Consider the following 22,780-nt stretch of genomic DNA (forward strand, 5'->3'; position numbering starts at 1 on the left):
CACAACAACGCACACACAACTCCATGCACCATATGGGAAGGCCCATAAAATACAACACATGCAACACATGGAGGATGTCTGTGAACATCATGTGTGCAGATGCACAAGTAGCTGCAATCTCACCATCCAACAAGATAGAGGGCCTGATTGCAACTTTGGAGGAAGGTGTTAATCCGTCCCAAATGTGACGGATATACCACCAGCCGTATTACGAGTCCATTATATCCTATGGAACTCATAATACAGCTGGTGGTATATCCGTCACATTTGGGACGGATTAACACCTCCTCCAAAGTTGTAATCAGGCCCAGAGTGTCTTGTGTGAAAGGTTGGTCTACTCCTTACTGGTACAATAAACTTGTTTGAGAACCGGCACAAGTGACATCAATGTTGCACTACTGGCACAATATCACTAACCTGTAATGCAACTGTATCATCATTCAAATAATAGCCCATGTGGAACCAAGCTGCACATTCTCCTTGTGCCACATCTACAAAGCCACAAAATGCATGCATTTATCCACATTCAACATCCTAACACCAACAAATGTCTGTTGCTGATATCTTGTGTGCAAGAAAATGTTCCAAATTTTGGGAGGTACAATCTAATGGGCAGTCAAGGCAATAATGGTTCCACTGTCCCTTCCAATTAACACGTGTGCTGTCTGCTACAGGCAGATGAAAATGTAACAAAAGCACTGTGTGCAATGGAATCATTGAACCAAAAGAGTGATAGCACACATTACACCTTGTAGGAAAGTCCTCCTTTTTTTGCCTGATCACCCCCACTCTTTTTGGATAGGTACTGGTGGTTACTGACTCTTGGCTGTGCCCTGGGTACTGCTAACCAGTCCCAGGGCCTGTGCTCTGTGTAAAATGGATATGCAAATTAGGCTAATTATAATTGGCTAAGTTAACCTACCTATAAGTCCCTAGTATATGGTAGGGCATGTAGGTTTAGGGACCACAGCATAGGTGGTGCACACCTAGGTGCACTGCTGAGGTGCCCAGTGTCATTTTAAAAGCAAGCCTGCCTTGCTGGCTGCTTTTAAATTAAAGTTATATGCAAATTCGACTTTGGAATTAAAGGTACTTCCAAAGTCTTAAACTACCTTATTTTTACATATCAGTCACCCCTAAGGTGTGCCCTATGTGCCCCTAGGGCTGGGTGCCATGTAACTATAAGCAGGGACTTTATAAAAATAGATTTATAAGCCCTGGTGAGGTAAAAACAGCCAAATTCGTTTTTCCCTCTTCAAAGTAAACGGCATTCATAGGCTAGAATGGGCAGACTTTATTTTAAATTTTAAAGTCTCCTTAAATGTTACATACCAAGAATTTGGTATCAAATTAATTGTTGTAATAAATCCCACAACTTCCAGTTGTGGGATTTAATATAACTTGTTCAGGTAAAAAGTTTAGACTTTACCTAAAAAGTTGCCAATTTCTGCTCTGCATTGTTTTTGCTGCTGTGCTCTGATTGGCCAGCCTGCAGCAGCTTCTGCCAGGCTACTTTGATGAGGTGTGAAGTGGCCTGGCTTCACACAAAGGAATGTGCTTGGGGGAGAGAATCTCCCCTCAGCAGATGGTGAGGCAGGAAGGGGGAGGGCTGCCAAACTGGTCTTCAAAGGCAGAGAAGGACATCTGGAGCACCCAGCAACACCCCCACATCCTGCAACCCCAGACAGCTAGGTGCCCCCTTGATTAGATTAGGAGAGGGCAGGAGAGGGGTGTGTTTATGATTTTTAGCCACACCAGTGGGTGGGCTCAGCCAGATGTAACCTCCAAAAATCAGATTCAGCCATGTTGGATTTTTGGAGACTGTTGCCTTTTGGGATGGATTTTTGCCACACTTCCCAGGAAGTGGTCATCACAGGGGGACGACCCTGTACCTGATTGGAGAACCAGGGCCCCTCTGCTTTTCACCCAGGAGCAAGAATAAAACTGGCAGACCTGCCCCCACACCTCAGATCCCCACCAAATTTCACGAAGAAAGAACTTAAGGAGAAGAAGGACTGCCCTGCTGGACCCCTGGCCTGCACCTGGAACCTGCACTCAGAAGGACTGCACCAGCTGCACACTTGGGCTTCACCACAAGAAGGACTTTGCCTGGCTTCAACTGGTTCAAGGAGGGACTCCCTGTTTGCTACAGGTGAAAAATTGCTAACCAGAGTCCCCTGCACCAGCTCCTGAAGAAAGCGACCAGCTGACCACTGTCCAGTGGCCAAAAAGGAGTTTGCGCCAGGTGCATTCTGGGAGTTGAAGTCCGCACCCCCCAAGGACCATCACAGAACTTCTGGACCCTTGGGGTGAGCTGTGGACCCCAAAAGAACCTTAAAAGAACATCTGGGTGAAGCCCCAGAAGTTTGGAAAAGATTTGAAAATTTTTGGAAAAAAGCTCCAGAGAGGGACCGACCCGCCGCGGAAATTCTAGCCGGCTTGCCTCAACCGCGACCCGGCCTGACTTCGTGGTTCGTCCTGGTAAAGAAAAACATCTGAAAAAGAGACTAAGTCCGAACGTAAAAAGTTGACCGGGACCTCCCAGCCATCGTATCCGAGAAGGGCTCCACGGACGTCGGATCAAGATCCAGGTTTACCCCGGTCGAAGGATTTTCATCTCGAAAAAACGACTAAGTCCGAAGGTAGAAATCACCACCGAGGAAACCCACATCGCGTATCCGGACAAGGGCTCCAGGAGGTCAGATTCAACTGGCAGGTTCGTCCCGGTGAAGAAAAAACTTCAAAATAAAGACTAAGTCAGAAGGTAACTTTTCAACCGAGGCCTCCCGCGACTTGTAGCCTAGCAGGGCTCCATCGCGGTCGGCCTGAAACTTTGACTTTGTCCCGGTCCTGGTGCAACCAGATGACCCGATTGGCGCTTTTTGTTTCTAAGCGCTAGAAAAATAATAATACTTTAAAAATTCATATCTCCGGTTCCCCTGAACCGATTTTAATCGTTTTTGTGTCATTTTAAAGATAAAAATATAAACTATTTTTATAAATTGGTTTTGGATTTTTAAACTGTTTCCTGTGTTTTATTTAATTACTGTTTTGTGATATTTGAATGCTTTACACACTGTCTCCTAAATTAAGCCTTGACGCTCGTTGCCAAGCTACCAAGGGTTGAGCTGGGATTAATTTACTGAGACCTAACTGTACCTAGGTGGAGGTTAGTGGCTTGTTGCTAGGTGTAGGTACCTACCTGCCCTTACTAATAACCCATTTTCCAACATTTTTGGTGGCAGCGGTGGGATCCTGTACTTGTGTTCAGTATCACGTTACAGTTTAAGTAAAACAAATTAAAAATCCTTTAAATTGTCTTAGTGCAAAAATTATTTTTTTTAATTTTTAATTTTTTTATTAATTATTAATTTTGATTAATTTCAATTATTGAATTTTGGTAATTTTTCAAAATTCTTGTTTCCAATTTTTACAAGAAGTTTTTGTTGACACAAAACTAGGGAACCATGGAGCTTGATCTGGCTAGCCTACCCACACTGACAGTAGTCCAGCTTAGGGGGTTGTGTATTGAGAGAGGGTTGCCTGCAACCACTGATCTCAGGAAGCAAATCCTGATTAAATCCCTGACAGCATGGGCTGAGGCCCAAGAGGTAGAGACAGAGGAAGCTCCAGAGGTGGAAGAAAAAGGGGAAGATGCTAACTCTAACCACTCAGGGAAGGGAAGGCATCTGAGCCTAAGTGAGGAAGAGGAAGAACGGTCCTCAGTAGATACAGTCACTAGGGGCAGACCCAAAGCTAGTGGTAGGAAGGGGGTCCCTTCAGGAGGAGAGAACCCATCCATCAGAGAAAGAGAGCTGGAGGCCCAGCTAGCATACATAGCTTTGGAAGCAGAGAAGCTGGCCCTAGAAAAGAAAAAGTGGGCAAGCAAAGAGAAAAGAGATGGTGGCAGCGATAAAGAGGCTGAGGTGTCCCTGGGTGGGGGTTTTGCCCCCAGATTACCCAAAGGGGTGGTTCCTGCCTATGTAGAAGGGGATGACATAGATAAGTGGCTGGGGGCCTTTGAGAGGGCCCTCCAGATGAGGAAAGTCAAGCCTCAGTACTGGGGTTCACTTCTTTGGGAGTTAGTTCCCAACTCTGGGAGGGATGAGTGGGGAGGATGCAGACTCATACCCCAGTATGAAGAGTTGCTTGACTAAAAAGTTTGGTCTGACCCCAGAGCAGTATAGGCTCAAGTTTAGGGACACCCAAAAGACAAGCACCCAGTCCTGGGTGGACTTTGTTGACATTTCAGTAAAGGCACTGGAGGGCTGGATACAGGGCAACAGGGTAAGTACCTTTGAGGGGTTGTACAATTTGATTATGAGGGAGCACCTTCTAACTAATTGTGTCCAAGAAAGGCTCCGCCAGTATCTAGTAGACTCTAGGTTGACCAACCCCAGAGAGCTGGGGGAGGCAGCAGATGACTGGTTAAGAACTAGGGTTAACCAGAAACCCCCAGGGGGTGATCAGAAAAAGGGAGGACATGGTTCTTCTCAGGGGAAGAACCAGGGGAAAGATGATAAAAAGCCCAAAGAGTCCTCACAAGAGTCCCCAAAAACTTCTCAGGGAGGGGGAGCCCCGAGCCAATTCACTTTTAAAGGGAAAGGGTATCAGGGGAAGAATTTTGATCCTGCTAAAGCAGGAAGGTTTCAGGAGCTTGCTAAGGCCGGCAAGTGTTTTGATTGTCATCAACCTGGACATAAAAGAGGAGATGCTATCTGCTCCAAGAAGCCCCCCACTGGTGGGCAATCCACGGGGATTGCTAGTGTAGGGTTGGGGGTGGAAGTTGGCCCAGGGGTGGAATCAGGGTACACTGAAGTCACCTTAGTATCCGTGGGTGGGGTGGACATTGCAACTATGGCCACCTTACCTCCCATCATGGAGAGGTATAGGCAGAGGCCTAAAGTCAATGGGACTGAAGTGGAAGCTCTGAGAGATACAGGAGCCAGTGTGACAATGGTCACAGAAAAGCTGGTTTCTCCAGAGCAGGTCTTACCTGGTGTCTTCCACCAGGTGACTTATGCAGATACCAGAACCAAACTCCATCCCATGGCTATGGTGAGTCTGGAATGGGGAGGTGTGACTGGCCCTAAAAAGGTAGCTGTAGCTCCTGCCCTCCCAGTAGAGTGTCTGCTGGGAAATGATCTTGAAGCATCTGAATGGTCAGAAGTGGAGAAAAGGGTCCATGCACAGATGCTGGACCTCCCTGAATGTGTGTGTGCTGTGACCAGGTCACAGGCAGCACAACAGGGAAATGCTGGACACTTGGACCCTGGGACAATGGGCCAAGCCTCCAAGAAAAAGAGAAAGGGCACTGGGTCTGGATTGCCAGCCCCAACAAGTACAGAGGGTCAGGAAGAATCCAACCCTGAGGGGGAGGATCTGAACTCTGAGGGAGGGACACTTTCCCTGCAAACTATGCCTGATTTGGCAGAACTGCAAGGGGCAGGTGGGCCCACCAGAGAAGATTTGTGCCAGGGACAAAGAGAGTGTCCCACTCTTGAGAGCCTGAGGCAGACTGCTGCCAGGCAAGAACAAGGGGATACCAGTGGGTCCCACAAGGTTTACTGGGAGGATGGAGTTCTCTACACTGAGGCAAGGGCCCTCAAACCAGGGGCCACTAGGAGAGTAGTGGTCCCCCAGAAGTATAGAGAATTCCTCCTTACCTTAAGCCATGATATCCCCTTAGCTGGTCATTTGGGACAGACCATGACCTGGAACAGGCTGGTCAACCATTTTTATTGGCCCCAAATGTCAGAAAAAGTCAGGGAGTTTTGCAGCTCCTGTGTCACCTGTCAAGCCAGTGGCAAGACAGGAGGCAAACCAAAGGCTCCCCTGATACCACTGCCAGTGGTTGGGACTCCCTTTGAGCGGGTGGGGATTGACATTGTTGGTCCCCTAGACCCACCAACTGCTTCAGGTAACAGGTACATTGTGGTGGTAGTGGACCATGCCACCAGGTACCCTGAGGCAATACCCCTCCGGACAGTCACTGCTCCCACAGTGGCTAGGGCCCTACTTGGTGTGTTCACCAGAGTGGGATTCCCAAAGGAGGTGGTCTCAGATAGGGGCACAAACTTTATGTCAGCCTATCTGAAAGCCATGTGGGATGAGTGTGGTGTTACTTATAAGTTCACCACCCCCTACCACCCACAGACCAATGGTCTCGTGGAAAGATTTAATAAGACCCTGAAGGGCATGATCATGGGTTTGTCTGACAAACTCAGGAGGAGATGGGATGTCCTCCTCCCATGCCTGCTGTTTGCCTACAGGGAGGTGCCACAGAAGGGGGTTGGATTCAGCCCCTTTGAGTTACTGTTTGGGCACCCTGTAAGAGGCCATTGTGCTTGGTGAGAGAGTCTTGGGAAAAGCCTCTCAAAGAATCCAAGGAGAATGTGCTAGATTATGTACTGGGCCTGCGGTCACGCATGGCTGAGTATATGAAGAAGGCAAGCAGAAACCTGGAGGCCAGCCAGGAGCTCATGAAGCTCTGGCATGATCAAAAGGCTACCCTGCCTGAGTATCACCCAGGACAGCTGGTGTGGGTTTTGGAGCCCATGGCTCCTAGGGCACTACAGGCCAAGTGGACTGGGCCCTATCCAATTCTGGAGAAAAAAGGTGAGGTCACATACTTGGTGGACCTTGGCACCCCCAGGAATCCTCACAGGATCCTGCATGTTAACAGGATGAAACCCCACCAGGACAGGGCAGACATGACCATGCTAATGGTCACTGATGAAGGGAAGGAGGAGGAGGGTGAACCTCTGCCAGACCTCCTGTCCTCAAAGGCAAAAGATGGGTCAGTGGAGGGAGTGGTACTCTCTCCCAAATTGACAGACCAGCAACAAAAAGACTGTAAGCAAGTTTTGGGACAGTTTGCTAGTCTGTTCTCCCTGACCCCAGGACTCACCAATTGGTGTGTCCATGATGTTGACACTGGTGACAGCTTGCCTGTCAAGAACAAGCTGTACAGGCTGTCTGACCAGGTCAAGGCCAACATCAAAGCTGAAGTGGCTAAGATGTTGGACCTTAAGGTAATTGAGCCCTCTGATAGTCCTTGGTCCAGTCCAGTGGTACTGGTGCCCAAAGCTAATCCCCAAGGTGGGAAGAAAGAATTGAGATTCTGTGTGGACTACAGAGGTCTAAACGCAGTCACTAGGACTGATGCTCACCCCATACCTAGAGCTGATGAGCTCATTGACAGGTTGGGGGCTGCCAAATTCCTGAGCACATTTGATCTGACGTCAGGATATTGGCAGATTGCCTTAAGTCCAAGAGCTAAGGAGAGGTCAGCATTTTCCACACCAGAGGGCCACTTTCAGTTCAAGGTGATGCCCTTTGGCATGAAAAATGCTCCTGCCACCTTCCAACGGTTGGTGAACAGAGTCCTATCTGGGTTGAAATCTTTCAGTGCAGCTTATCTGGATGATATAGCTGTATTTAGTTCCACCTGGAAGGACCACCTGGTCCACCTGAAGGAAGTGCTTCAGGCCCTGCTTTAAGCAGGCCTGACTATCAAGGCAAGCACGTGCCAGATAGGGCAAAGCTCTGTTGTGTACCTGGGCCACCTTGTTGGTGGAGGCCCTGTACAACCTCTCCAGCCCAAGATCCAGACTATTCTGGATTGGGAGGCTCCAAAAACCCAGACTCAGGTCAGGGCCTTTCTTGGCCTGACTGGGTACTAGAGGAGGTTTGTTAAGAATTTTGGGACCATAGTGGCCCCTCTGACTGAGCTTACCTCCAAGAAACAGCCCAAGAAGGTCATCTGGACCCCAGAGTGTCAGAAAGCTTTTGACACCCTAAAGCAGGCTATGTGTTCAGCACCAGTGTTACTGGCCCCTGACTATAGCAAGGAGTTTGTAGTACAAACAGATGCTTCAGAGGAAGGGATTGGGGCAGTGTTAGCACAAGTTAATGAAGAGGGCCATGATCACCCAGTTGCCTTCATCAGCAGGCGACTACTCACTAGAGAGAAAAAATGGAGTGCCATTGAGAGGGAGGCCTTTGCTGTGGTCTGGTCCCTGAAGAAGTTGAGGCCTTACTTGTTTGGCACTCACTTCCGTGTACAAACTGACCACAGACCTCTCAGATGGTTGATGCAGATGAGGGGGGAAAACCCAAAACTGTTAAGGTGGTCCATTTCCCTACAGGGGATGGACTTCACAGTGGAGCACAGACCTGGGACTGCCCATGCCAATGCAGATGGCCTTTCCAGGTTTTTCCACTTAGCTGATGAGGACTACCAGGGTGTAGGTTAGTACCCATCACCTTTCATCTGGGGGGGGGGGCAGTGTAGGAAAGTCCTCCTTTTTTTGCCTGATCACCCCCACTCTTTTTGGATAGGTACTGGTGGTTACTGACTCTTGGCTGTGCCCTGGGTACTGCTAACCAGTCCCAGGGCCTGTGCTCTGTGTAAAATGGATATGCAAATTAGGCTAATTATAATTGGCTAAGTTAACCTACCTATAAGTCCCTAGTATATGGTAGGGCATGTAGGTTTAGGGACCACAGCATAGGTGGTGCACACCTAGGTGCACTGCTGAGGTGCCCAGTGTCATTTTAAAAGCAAGCCTGCCTTGCTGGCTGCTTTTAAATTAAAGTTATATGCAAATTCGACTTTGGAATTAAAGGTACTTCCAAAGTCTTAAACTACCTTATTTTTACATATAAGTCACCCCTAAGGTGTGCCCTATGTGCCCCTAGGGCTGGGTGCCATGTAACTATAAGCAGGGACTTTATAAAAATAGATTTATAAGCCCTGGTGAGGTAAAAACAGCCAAATTCGTTTTTCCCTCATGGAAGTAAATGGCCTTCATAGGCTAGAATGGGCAGACTTTATTTTAAATGTTAAAGTCTCCTTAAATGTTACATACCAAGAATTTGGTATCAAATTAATTGTTGTAATAAATCCCACAACTTCCAGTTGTTGGATTTAATATAACTTGTTCAGGTAAAAAGTTTAGACTTTACCTAAAAAGTTGCCAATTTCAGCTCTGCATTGTTTTTGCTGCTGTGCTCTGATTGGCCAGCCTGCAGCAGCTTCTGCCAGGCTACTTTGATGAGGTGTGAAGTGGCCTGGCTTCACACAAAGGAATGTGCTTGGGGGAGAGAATCTCCCCTCAGCAGATGGTGAGGCAGGAAGGGGGAGGGCTGCCAAACTGGTCTTCAAAGGCAGAGAAGGACATCTGGAGCACCCAGCAACACCCCCACATCCTGCAACCCCAGACAGCTAGGTGCCCCCTTGATTAGATTAGGAGAGGGCAGGAGAGGGGTGTGTTTATGATTTTTAGCCACACCAGTGGGTGGGCTCAGCCAGATGTAACCTCCAAAAATCAGATTCAGCCATGTTGGATTTTTGGAGACTGTTGCCTTTTGGGATGGATTTTTGCCACACTTCCCAGGAAGTGGTCATCACAGGGGGACAACCCTGTACCTGATTGGAGAACCAGGGCCCCCCTGCTTTTCACCCAGGAGCAAGAATAAAACTGGCAGACCTGCCCCCACACCTCAGATCCCCACCAAATTTCAAGAAGAAAGAACTTAAGGAGAAGAAGGACTGCCCTGCTGGACCCCTGGCCTGCACCTGGAACCTGCACTCAGAAGGACTGCACCAGCTGCACACTTGGGCTTCACCACAAGAAGGACTTTGCCTGGCTTCAACTGGTTCAAGGAGGGACTCCCTGTTTGCTACAGGTGAAAAATTGCTAACCAGAGTCCCCTGCACCAGCTCCTGAAGAAAGCGACCAGCTGACCACTGTCCAGTGGCCAAAAAGGAGTTTGCGCCAGGTGCATTCTGGGAGTTGAAGTCCGCACCCCCCAAGGACCATCACAGAACTTCTGGACCCTTGGGGTGAGCTGTGGACCCCAAAAGAACCTTAAAAGAACATCTGGGTGAAGCCCCAGAAGTTTGGAAAAGAGTTGAGAATTTTTGGAAAAAAGCTCCAGAGAGGGACCGACCCGCCGCGGAAATTCTAGCCGGCTTGCCTCAACCGCGACACGGCCTGACTTCGTGGTTCGTCCCGGTAAAGAAAAACATCCGAAAAAGAGACTAAGTCCGAACGTAAAAAGTTGACCGGGACCTCCCAGCCATCGTATCCGAGAAGGGCTCCACGGACGTCGGATCAAGATCCAGGTTTACCCCGGTCGAAGGATTTTCATCTCGAAAAAACGACTAAGTCCGAAGGTAGAAATCACCACCGAGGAAACCCACATCGTGTATCCGGACAAGGGCTCCAGGAGGTCGGATTCAACTGGCAGGTTCGTCCCGGTGAAGAAAAAACTTCAAAATAAAGACTAAGTCAGAAGGTAACTTTTCAACCGAGGCCTCCCGCGACTTGTAGCCGAGCAGGGCTCCATCGCGGTCGGCCTGAAACTTTGACTTTGTCCCGGTCCTGGTGCAACCAGATGACCCGATTGGCGCTTTTTGTTTCTAAGCGCTAGAAAAATAATAATATTTTAAAAATTCATATCTCCGGTTCCCCTGAACCGATTTTAATCGTTTTTGTGTCATTTTAAAGATAAAAATATAAACTATTTTTATAAATTGGTTTTGGATTTTTAAACTGTTTCCTGTGTTTTATTTAATTACTGTTTTGTGATATTTGAATGCTTTACAAACTGTCTCCTAAGTTAAGCCTTGACGCTCGTTGCCAAGCTACCAAGGGTTGAGCTGGGATTAATTTACTGAGACCTAACTGTACCTAGGTGGAGGTTAGTGGCTTGTTGCTAGGTGTAGGTACCTACCTGCCCTTACTAATAACCCATTTTCCAACACTGTGGCAATGTCCACCATGGTGAATAGGAAGGCTAATTACATGCCACCATTGTGTCAGTGGCAGGGACAAGGACCTTACGAGGAAGTTGGTGGTTTGGGATAAAATCACAAAGACCGATATAATAGGAAATTATGGTGTGCCACGCTAACCCAAATTTGGCACTAAACTGAACTCACTGATGGCCAGTATTCATCGGAATATGGGGCATCCTGGTGTCACTCCCTGTGCCGGAGCTAAATTAGCTGATGTGGGCCAATGCAGCAAGTCTTGCACCATAGTGCAAGAATGGCTGCGTTGAGGGGGAGATTGTTTTTTGTGCGGGAAGGAACACCTTTCTGCACAAAAGCATTCTTAAAAGGCCATTAGCTCTGTCTATGTGTGTTGCTAAATGCAGCACACATGGAACAAGTTCAAAATGAGGAGAAAATATGGCATTTAACATCATTGCACTATGCCAATGCCCCCCTGGGGTGGTGTGATAATTTGGCAAGGATTACAGAAAGTCATAAATCTGAGGCACTGTCAAAAAGCAGTGGGTGTTGCTGTAGCACACCTACAGCAATACCCATTGAACATCCCGCCCACGCAAAGTGATGCGTGTGAAGGAGCCCTTCTTGCAAGATGGCCCTAAGCCACAATAAGTCACTTAGGGGGTCATTCTGACCCCGGCCGGCGGCGGAAGCCGCCGGCCTGGCTGGAACCTCCAGAATACCGCTGCGCGGTCAAAAGACCGCCGCGGGTATTCTGGGTTTCCCGCTGGGCGGGCGGACGACCGCCAGAAGGTCGCCCGCCTGCCCAGCGGGAAACACCCTTCCATGAGGATGCCGACTCCGAATGGAGCCGGCGGAGTGGAAGGGGTGCGACGGGTGCAGTTGCACCCGTCGCGATTTTCAGTGTCTGCATGGCAGACACTGAAAATCTTGGTGGGGCCCTGTAACGGGGGCCCCTGCAGTGGCCATGCCATTGGCCCCACGACACCCCTTACCGCCATCCTGTTGCCGCCAGGAACAGGATGGCGGTAATGGGGGTCGGAATCCCCATGGCGGCGCAGCAAGCTGCGCCGCCATGGAGGATTCCCCAGGGCAGCGGGAAACCGGCAGTACACCGCCGGTTTTCCGTTTCTGACCGCGGCTGTACCGCCGCGGTCAGAATGCCCATGGGAGCACCGCCAGCCTGTTGGCGGTGCTCCCACGGTCGTTGGCCCTGGCGGATTTTACCGCCAGGGTCAGAATAACCCCCTTAGTGCCACATTGTAAAATTTTCGCAGGGCATTGCTTCAAGGGAGTGTCATCATATCAAACTCTCAGGAGCCCTAAGGTTACTTAAATATGCCCCAAAATACCTTATGAGCTTGACCCATGTGTGATGCACAATGCTACACATAATATACAACTACAACCTTGGGTCTGTAACACATCACTGAGTCTCCAGTAGCAAGTAAATGATAGCCATGTCAACAGCCATCACAATCTAAGACTGACATTTTACTATCTCATTGTAAAAGGATGATGGCTTACCTCCTGACGACCAGCCTGTCATAGATTTTACCGATGACATGGATGACCAGCTGCCGACCATCAATGAAGAGACTCTACAGGATGTCCTGGGATCCCTCCAGACACCACCTCCAGTCACAGGGAAGACACACAGGGGGTCATTATGACCGCCATGGTCATCTGCCGGTTCTCCGTTCCGCCCGCCAGGGCAGAGATGAACCCGGGCTGGAGACCTGGGTCTCCAGCCCGGCGGCCGTCACTATACCGCCGGCGGTATTTTGACCCGGCTCACCGCCGTGGATTTCCTACGGTTGGAACCGCCATGAAATCCATGGTGGTAAGCACTATCAGTGCCAGGGAATTCCGTATACATACACAATGTGAATGGTTGGAACAGTGGATGGCAAATGTATGGACTAGTTTGTATTATTTTGCAGCCAATCTGACAGCTCCTTGGTCATAGGGGATGCACATGGTAATCCATGGAAATCAATACAGTAAGCATACCCTAAGCCATTTTTCCAACTTGGACAGTGCACACATGAAAACACCCAGACACTCAATTAACATGGCAAAAAAATAGTCTTATACAAGCGGGATGTATTTTAAAATAGTTAAAACTACATACCTAAATGTATCCTAAAACCTCCCCTACACCAAACTAACCTAAAGTAACTTAACTTAACTTAACATACAACTACACTTATGTAACCTATTCTAAACTAATCTTACACATGTAACGCCACACACTAAACATTGTCCTCCCACCCCCATTAAGAGACAAAATACAAGTAGGACAACATCAACTAAGGCTACGCATGTACCTGCTAACTAGGTTCCCTGGGCCAGAGCTCTTTTCCCCAATCTGTTGTGATGCTTGGCACAATTGGATACACTTTTACATATCACTGTAAAACCCTAGTAAATGGTTTACTTAGGGCATGGGTATAGTATGACTAGATCCCTGAGGGCAGCAGCACTGATTGTGCCACCCTCTAGGACCCTGTACCCAGATGCACCCAGCACTGCCAGAGGACTGGCGTTGGACCCCCACCTCCTCCTCCACAGCTGACAGCATGGGAGGAGCAAGACTTGGCAATACTGCATCCTGAGGGACTCACTGGAGTTGCCAGAGGACTGGACACTGGTGAGTCAACATTTACTACCTATGACTCCCCATACCTGCATGCCAACACCATCCCTCACCCTGACACCCATCACCCCACTCCATTCCACACAGTGCCCCACCACAATTAACAAACCTAAATACGAAGCCCTGCATGCAATATCCACTGCATGCACTTCCCTTCCAGGCCTGCATGTACACCCACCACCAATTCATGCACAGGATGGAAAACTAACAATCCAGCAATCCATCACCATACACAAGCAAAGGTGGCAGGGCAACAACAATAATATAGGGGAAGCTAGGGATGCAGAATATGTCACAGACATGTACCATACTACACCACTTACATACCCACAGGTGCCCCAGCCAATCTCAGCAGCGAGGAGGTGCCATGGCTACCCAGTTCCCCACCAGAAAATGCCTCCAGTGATGACAGCAACTCTGGACTTCTGGATCTGGATGAACTCCCTGGCCCATCAGGGACCACTAGTCAGTCGGCTACCCCAGCCCACACCCAGTCCACCATAGAGCCTTCCCCCTCAGTATCCATTACCACAGCAGCCACCCAACGTCCCCAGACCTCTGTCCCCAGGACACGTCAATCAGCAGTGTGCCCACCTGTACAGGGACCCCAGTCCACGCCTCACAGGCAAGGTCCATGGGGTCAGAGGCAGTGGGCACACCGTTCAGGGCACACAGGCACAGGGGGCCAGGGACGGTCGGAGGACAGCTCTGTGCTGGGGGAAGACAGGCCCAGGGAACCGACTGCCCAGGAGGCACTCACTAATGTCCTGGGGGCTCACTAACAATCCCAGGACAAGATGGGTCAGGTGATAGACATCATACAGGAGAACCAGCGGCTGCAGGGGGAACACCACCAGGAGATCAAGAAAGAATTACAGGCCCTGAAAACTACCATGGTCTCCATTGCAGGGGTGCTGGGTGGTATAGCCAAGATCATGAGGGACTACACATCACACCAGCGGGCCCCTTCCACTAGCCAGTCTACTCACCATTCCTCTGAGTCTTCTGCAGCTAATTGGCAGGAGTCCCTGCCACAGGACCCATAGGCCCCAAGCACCCCTCTCCCTGCAGAAGGTGAACCGCCCCTCAAACGTTCCCTGTGACCCAGACAGACACCAGAGACACTTGCCAAGGCAAAGACCACCACCAGGAAATGAGGCCTTCCTGAATGTCCCCCTTATGTTCCATTGTGTCACCTTGTCCACTTTGAATTGCCATTGCTCCCCTTCCTATGGCCCCTTGGACCCTGGACATGTGCTACAAACAGACTGGCCCATTACACTGGACTATTCCCAACCATCACCCCACTATATTGCACTTCCCATTGTATACTATTTTTCGATAAACACCTTTGGACACAACTTCAGTAGTAGTGCTTTATCTACAGGTAATGTACAATGTATTAAACTGTAATGAACTGCATGACCCTGTCTAAATGTCTAGCACCTGATATACAGGAGGCCCTGCCACAGGAACCACAGGCCACCAGCACCCCTCCCCTGCAGAACACCCCTCAAATGTTCCCCTTGTGTTCCACTGTGTCACCTTGTCCACTTTGAATTGCCATTGCTCCCCTTCCTTTAGCCTCTTGGGCCCTGGGCCTATGCTACAAACAGACTAGCCCATTATACTGGACTATTCCCAACCATCACCCCATTCTATTGCACCATTGTATACCATTTTTCAATAAACACCCTTGGACACAACTTCAGTAATAGTGCTTTATCTACAGGTAATGTACAATGTATTGAACTGTAATGAACTGCATGATCCTGTGTAAATGTCTAGTAACATGTTGATGCATCCAACAAATGTGTCTCAGCAGTCTAAACATCACAGCAGTACACTGTTGGAACAACACCAAAATCTGCATTAAGGGAAGGCATAGGTGACAGTCAGATGGGATGCAAAGGGAATCACTTGCATTATGCTGCAGTCTGCAAGGCACAACATCTGGACTTGAGTAAGTGAAAAATCTTCTGATTCTTGCACACTTGTTCATTGGCTCTGGGGAGGGACTAAGGCAATAAGGGTCCTGTCGATGTTCCCAATAACATGTGGTATATATCTCATTGCATAGAATTCAACCTTTCCAGTGGGTTAATCATCTATCCGCAGTGGTTGGTACCTAAGGGACCCAAATGTAAGAAAGGAGTGACAACAGGAACCATGAACACAGTACAGCAGTGTACACAGACCATGCTTGTATGTTGGACACCGTAATTGTGTAGGTGAGTACATTCGACTACAATGACACATTTATCAATCTGTACATGTGTACCTGCATTATAAAATGACACCTGCCAGTCCTGTATTCATAGACAGGTGGAAGTGACCTTACTCCGCTGGCATTTGCATCATGGCTGGAGGCGGTCTGCACCGCCGTGTAATTCCTCATTAGCTAACCTGGCCCTCTATGAAGAATGGAAACCAATAATGATCAATCGTGGCGGTGACAGTGTTCACCGCCGCAGATGTGAGCGCAATTTCCTGTCTACCACTTCACTTGATTCCTGACTTTCCACAGGACAACATCTCCACTGCCTGTGCTGCTGTGACCTGTGTCAGGAACCTGCCATGGCCCACGCAACAGGGGAAAGGGCCCCAGCCTTCACGTCAGAGAAGTTGGCGTGCCTCGTGGACAGGGTCCTACCCCAGTATGGGCAGTTATATGGGCCTCCAGACCAACAGGTGAGTACACCATGGGTATGTTGCATGAAACATGGCTGCATGGAGATGTGTGTGTGTGCTGGTAGTATGTCAGGTGGGGGTTTGGCTAGTGGCAGCAATAATGGAGGTGTATGGGTCAGGTGTGTGCCTGATGAAAGGATAATGCTTTTGTGAGCCATATGTGTGACAGGCTGGATTCGCAGGTTCATGGTGTCCTACCTTCTGTGTTTCCTCTGCAGGTCAGCGTCCATCAGGAGAACGGGTTGTGGTGTGCCATCACCAAGGAATTGTGGACCCTGGGGGCTATAGCAGGCAAAGCACGCACTGCAGGAATCGGTGAGAGGACCTGAGATGCTGGGCCCGGAAGACTGCAGAGGGCCAGCTGGGGTTTGCCTCCCAACGAGGGGTGCCTGTCGGAACCTGACCCCCCCGATAGCCTGCATACTGGCATTGGCCTACCCAGAGCTGGATGGGCGCTTGAGGGCATCAGAGCAGTCACAAAGGGATCAGTTCAGTGTGTTTTTCAACCATCTCTACTGCTTGGCATGGGATTTGGGTGCAGGGTACTAGTCAGTGGATGCCCCAATATGCCAGTTCAGACATTGCTACGTTGTCCAGCTCAGGCTAATAGGGTGGTAAGCATGTATTAGATAGCTAGGTAGGTGGCTTCCCAACTCAGACAGGGCTTAGCTGGTCCCAGTTAGTGTGTAGCTGGCAGTGTTCTCCTACCAGCTGTGGCACTTAGCCAATGGTATGCCAGTGTGGACCATACTGCCCATTCTCAGTCTAAGTGTGTGACAGTGATTTGTCTGCCATCTTTGCTGCTGGTGCTGGGATTGACCCTGTGCTCCCTTTCTCTCTCTCTCCTCTCTCTCCTTTTGTCTATCTATCCTTGTGTGCATTAGTATCATCTGGCGAAGGCGCAGGGGCACCAGCAAGCGAGGGAGCTGCAGCCCATGGGACCCAGGAGGCAGAGTCCACCAACAACGAGGGGACCAGTGGGAGGGAGGGCGAGAGGAGCACCACAACAGGGACAGGAAGTGATACCACTGACTCTGATTCGACCTCTGATGGGAGCTCCCTGGTGGTGGCAGACCCCTCTGGGACAACCCCAGCTACAGGTTCTACCTCCACCCCGTACCTGCACCGCCCTCCCAGTAGCCCCCACCGTATTGTCCGTGCCCACTCACCCAGGAGGGTGGGCATCTCCTTCGCCCCAGGCACCTCAGGCCCGTCCACAGTCAGCCCTACTGCCCTCAGTAAGGAGGCTATTGACCTCATGAGATCCATCTCTGTAGGGCAGTCAACTATAGCGAATGCCATCCAGGTGCTGGCATCCCAGATGCAACAATGCAATGCCTTCCTGGACAGCATCCACAGTGGGTTGGTGGCCCTACAGAGATCGTTTCAGGCTCTGGCCTCTTCACCGACGGCTGCCAGTGTCCCTGTTTCATCTATCCCCCCTCGAAGTACCACTACCCAGTCCCAGTCTCATCACCCCAAACCCATCCCACGCACACATTCTGACAAGCATGCACCCAAAACAACACGCAAGGCTCGCACAGAATCAAGCAGCACACTTCGGTCCACAAGCACTCACACAGCCAACACACAGATGCACACACAACATCATCCACTGCCTCCACTGTGTCCCCCTCCTCCTCTTTCCTCACAGTCACATCCTCACTCACATCTGCATGAACTGCATCAACAGTCCCAGAACCTGCCACCTGCATAGCCTTGCCCACAGTCACCACAACCCGCAGACATGCACCCCACACACATCATGCACAGTCACCACCACCTCATGCAGCACACCCACCTCACTTGCAGACACCACCACATCCATCCATCCACACGTCCTGTGTCTCCTCCCCCACCCTGTCTGCCCCTCTCCAGAGACACACACATGCTCGCACTCAGACCTCTAACAGCCATCCACCTCACACACGCACACTGACTATGCACCTGCACCCAAGTCCAGCACACCTCCTCCTACTACAACCACTCCTTCTACCTCCACTCCCATCCCTCCTCCCACATCCCACCCCATTGTTCCTAAGAAGCTTTTCCCTGCCCGCCTTGACCACTTCCCTCCCCCCTCCCCTGTCCTGCCCGTAAGAGGAAGGTCCCACCACCCCAGCCCAGTACTTCAAGCACCCAGTCTGACACAGCTCCATCCCCAAAGTCTCCAGTTGCCACTAAGGGGCACATGAGTGCAATGCCGGCCCTCTGCACCAAGGACACTCCCCCCCCAAAACAGAGAGCTAAAGTGCCACCCCCTCCCAAACAGACTGGCTCACCATGGGACCACCTCCAAAACCTAGGGCCAAGGAGGCCCCACCCAAATCCCAGGACAAGGAGGCACCAACAATATCCAAGACAAAGGAGACCACACCCAAATCCCTGGCCAAGGAGGCCCCACAAAAATCCCTGCCCAAGGAGGCCCCACAAAAATCTAAGGCCAAGGAGGCCCCACAAAAATCTGAGGCGGAGGAGGGTACACCCAAATACCTGGCCAAGGAGGCCTCACAAAAATCCCTGCCCAAGCAGGCCCCACAAAAATCCCTGGCCAAGGAGGCCCCACAAAAATCCCTGGTCAAGGAGGCCCCACAAAAATCCATGCCCAAGGAGGCCCCACTCAAAACTGTGCCCAAGGATCCCCATCCGGAATCAGAGGCCATGGAGCAGGTTCCCGAAACAGAGGCCTAGGAGCAGCATCCAGTACCAGAGGCCATGAAGCAGCATCTGGTACCAAAGGCCATGGAGCAGTATCTGGTACCAGAGGCCATGGAGAAGCATCCGGTACCAGAGGCCATGGAGCAGCATCCGGTACCAGAGGCCAAGGAGCAGCACCCAGAACCAGAGGCCAAGGAGCACCATCAGTAACCAGTGGGCAGGCAGCCCCCTCCAGAACCAGTGGGCAGGAAGCCCCCTCCAGAACCAGTGGGCAGGAAGCCCCCTCACAATTGGTACCCTCCAAACCCCCCAGTGCCCTGAGGTGCCTGCCCATTCCCAATGTGATGCCCCAGAACAGTGGAGTCCCATTGGTGTCAGGAGTCAAGTTGGGGCTTGGACTTTGCCCTGTGGGCGTATGTGTCTTTGGACTGGCCTTTGGGCCTGCATGTATTTAGTTATGCAGTTATGCATGTTTATGCATTTTACATAGTCATACAACAGGAATACAGTGGTTGGAACTGTGTATGTGTCTTGGGTTTATTTACTCTGAGGTTCTGTTACTGTTATTTTCCTGTGCATCTGGTTCTGGGTGTTTGGTGTGTGTTGTGCGTGTGTGTGTCACACCCCACCACTCTCCCTCCCTTATGTGTTAGGTGGCTATACTCACCGTCATCGTCTTCGTCAGCGTTGGTGCTCCAGGACAGCCATGGCGTGGTACATCATTGGGAAGACTTTAAGTTCTGGTTCCATGGTGGCCGCGGACTCCTATGTGTCCCTGGCGTTGAGTGTCTCCTTTTATAAGATGTATTTCCGCCAGGCTTTTGGTGTAGTTGCTGCCACCCTGGAAATTGTGGCGGTGTGCTATGTCATAATATGGTGGGGGGATCCTTGTTTTCCACCTGCCTCTAGGTGTCTATCACTGTGTTCGTTATTTGTACCGTGCTGGTGGTTTGTGTGGTACATTGGCTGTCTATGGGAGGGATCACCACCATGCTCATTATTTGGTGGTCATTACCACCAGCCTGTTGACGGTGATACCACCACGTTAACCCTGGTGGTCAGCAGAACTCCAGAGTCATAATGACCACCATAGTCTCAGATAATGGAGAATTGGCACCTACAAACCATCACATTCCCTGACACTTCTGTGGTGCTTTTCACTGCACCATATGTGCATGGAATTGTCATGCATGTGTTTTGTAGCTTTACACCTCCATGACCATATGGGACAGCATGACACTGTATTCTGCATCTGATTGGCATGCAATAGTTGTTGCAGTGGCCATCCCATAGTGACACCCATAGCTTTTGAGCCTGCCCCAGATGTTGAAGACATCTATATAATTGTCGCCGCAAACTGATGGACAACTGCCCAGGGTTGTTTGAGTATTCCAAAGTGTTGAGGAATGCATTGATACATCCTTGTTTGGAGTTACTAATATGTGTGTGCCATTACAAGGCACACACACACTTGAACTATAATGCCATGGTATTTTACTTATGTTCATTTAGTTGTTCCTACCTGCACATTAACTGATTGAAATTACAGATGTATTGCCAATACTGTGTGGCCAGCCATTCTTGGCATGGCATTCCATTATTTGTCCAGGAAGGGATAAGAACATGCGCATAGATATATGCCTCAACACAGACACACTTGCTCTGTGGTCCTTGGAGGCATGTGTTGGTGCAAGTTTCTGAGTAATGTCAATGCTGGTACAGATGCAGGGCGGTCCAACTTCATCTATTTATATGGAGGCAAATTATGTACTCGGCAGGAGTAGCAACAAAACAGATTATCACAACTTCTGCTGAGTACAAAGGTAACCATCTTATACAATTATATGCCCCCCTATAACACCTGCTCTGAGCAGCCATTTGAAGTGCAGGAAATATGGCATCAGGTAATTTCTCATATTTCCCAGATACATGTACTTTAGCCCCCCAAACAGGTGTTTGGACCTCCCTCCCATACCTGATGCCTGACGCAAGCCTCTTGTTGTGCTGGTCTGAACAGAGTGATTGCACAGAGAAGATGGTACTTCAGCCATGCCTCTGCTTCATAATTGTTTATTACAATGGCAGCCCTAAGGTGGCGCTGGGGCTCTTAATACAGGCACAATACTACATGTCCAGATCCTTTGACAAAACATGCTGTATTCAACCTTATTAGCACCTGGCATGCACGTGCATACAATGGTGTAGCTATGGAAATTGGATACTTGCCAACTGCTCCACCAATCTCAATGCCCAGGGGATCCAGTAGATCTTGCTCCCTTGAGATCAGGTCAGTCCATCAGTGTTTGAGTTGGTGGTCATTGGGTCCGGTGCCGAATATTCATGTCAGATGGTGGAGCACCTTGCCCCTCCTCAGCTTCCTGGCCTCTGTGGGATAGTCCTGGATAATGCAGCCACCCAGTACAAGCATCATTGGTAGGTAATGCTGCACAATCCAAATAAATCCCCCCCAGCTCAACTGCCAACATCTTGCACATCCTCCCTTTCCCTGACATATGCAGTGTATATATACTGCAAATGCAATTGCAGGGAAAAAATAAAATGTAATACTACCCCAACTACCCATCAAACTATCCTACCTCTAGACAAACAACCCACAATACAGTGACAGGTACAGTACAATACACTAAAAAAGACTGATTAAAATACAAATAAAGACACAACTACAGGACACAGCATCAAAACACTCCAAATATTCCAATCCACCAACAACACCAGCTCCACACATCCTTCACACAGTCACAGACAGTAAAACTGTGAAGTGAAAGTGAACTCACTGTACCATGTATGCAGGCAGGATGTCCTATTTCATCACTTTCTAGGGCTGTGTGTCACGTTTTCAGATGTGTGTTGTTTTTTGACGCATGACTGTCATGCTTCGATTTTGTCCCATTGTGCATGACAAGGCCTGTGGACTTGCAATAGGCACTCAGGGGCCAGGTGTCTTTTTGCTACATAGAAAAGTATGAAGTTTAGGCGTTTGCGTCAACATTTTTGACGCATGATGATCATGTGTCGATTTTGTCCCATTGTGCATGAAAAGACTTGCAATAGCTACTCAGGGGCCAGGCATAATGTTTCTGGTGTTGCGGAATATGGAACTGAACCGTTTCCGTAATTTTTTTTGGACACATTATGGAAATGCATGGAAATCTGCTATGTAGGCCTAGAGTGCACCCAGATTCACATACCATGTCACAGGGGCTATGCAATAATGTTGTCATTATGGTATGGCTACATGTCTGTGTCTATCCATTCGTTTCTTGACCGTGACATTAGTATGTTCAATCTATATGTTTGTTTATGTGTGTAGTGCATGTGATGACTTGTACCTTGTACATATGTGCATGTGTAGCTGCACTGTGTCCACCTACATGTTAGCACATCATGTGCACTATGAGTGTACATATGTGTTCTAAGACATATTTGTGGGTGTACCACATTGTTATGTCTGATATACAAATGTAGGCATACCAACAACAGAATAGATATGATGGGCTATGTCCAATACATGATAAGGCATGTAACAGCCATGACAGTTTGTAGTCAGAGGATGCAGTGGACTATGGCTGGGTTGAAATAACGTTATCCCTGGCAATTTGCGTGTGCATGTGTGTCCACTCTGTGCTGTGCTCTGTGCTGTGTCAACTGAGAAAATAGTCACAGGTTTCTGCATCGCACCCAGGTTTGCCATACTCATTTCTTCACTGGTACTAGGTGTCGCCTTCATGTTCAGGTTTAGCCATGATGCTCTGCTATACGTATGACATATAGTTCCCCATGCATCTTAGTTGCAAGAGATGGTGTACACATTTGAGTCAATGAAGGTTGCTACATGCAGTGTGTATGTAAAGATATGTGTAGTGTCATTTCAGTAACATATGACCACAGTGGTGTGTTCATGGGATATGAAACCTCACATATCATCCTGAATGGACACATGTTGAACTTTGCCAAATGTCTGTGTAATGATATCAGTGCCATCTATG

Source organism: Pleurodeles waltl, chromosome 1_1, assembly GCF_031143425.1.
Source record: "Pleurodeles waltl isolate 20211129_DDA chromosome 1_1, aPleWal1.hap1.20221129, whole genome shotgun sequence".
NCBI classification, from domain to species: domain Eukaryota; kingdom Metazoa; phylum Chordata; class Amphibia; order Caudata; family Salamandridae; genus Pleurodeles; species Pleurodeles waltl.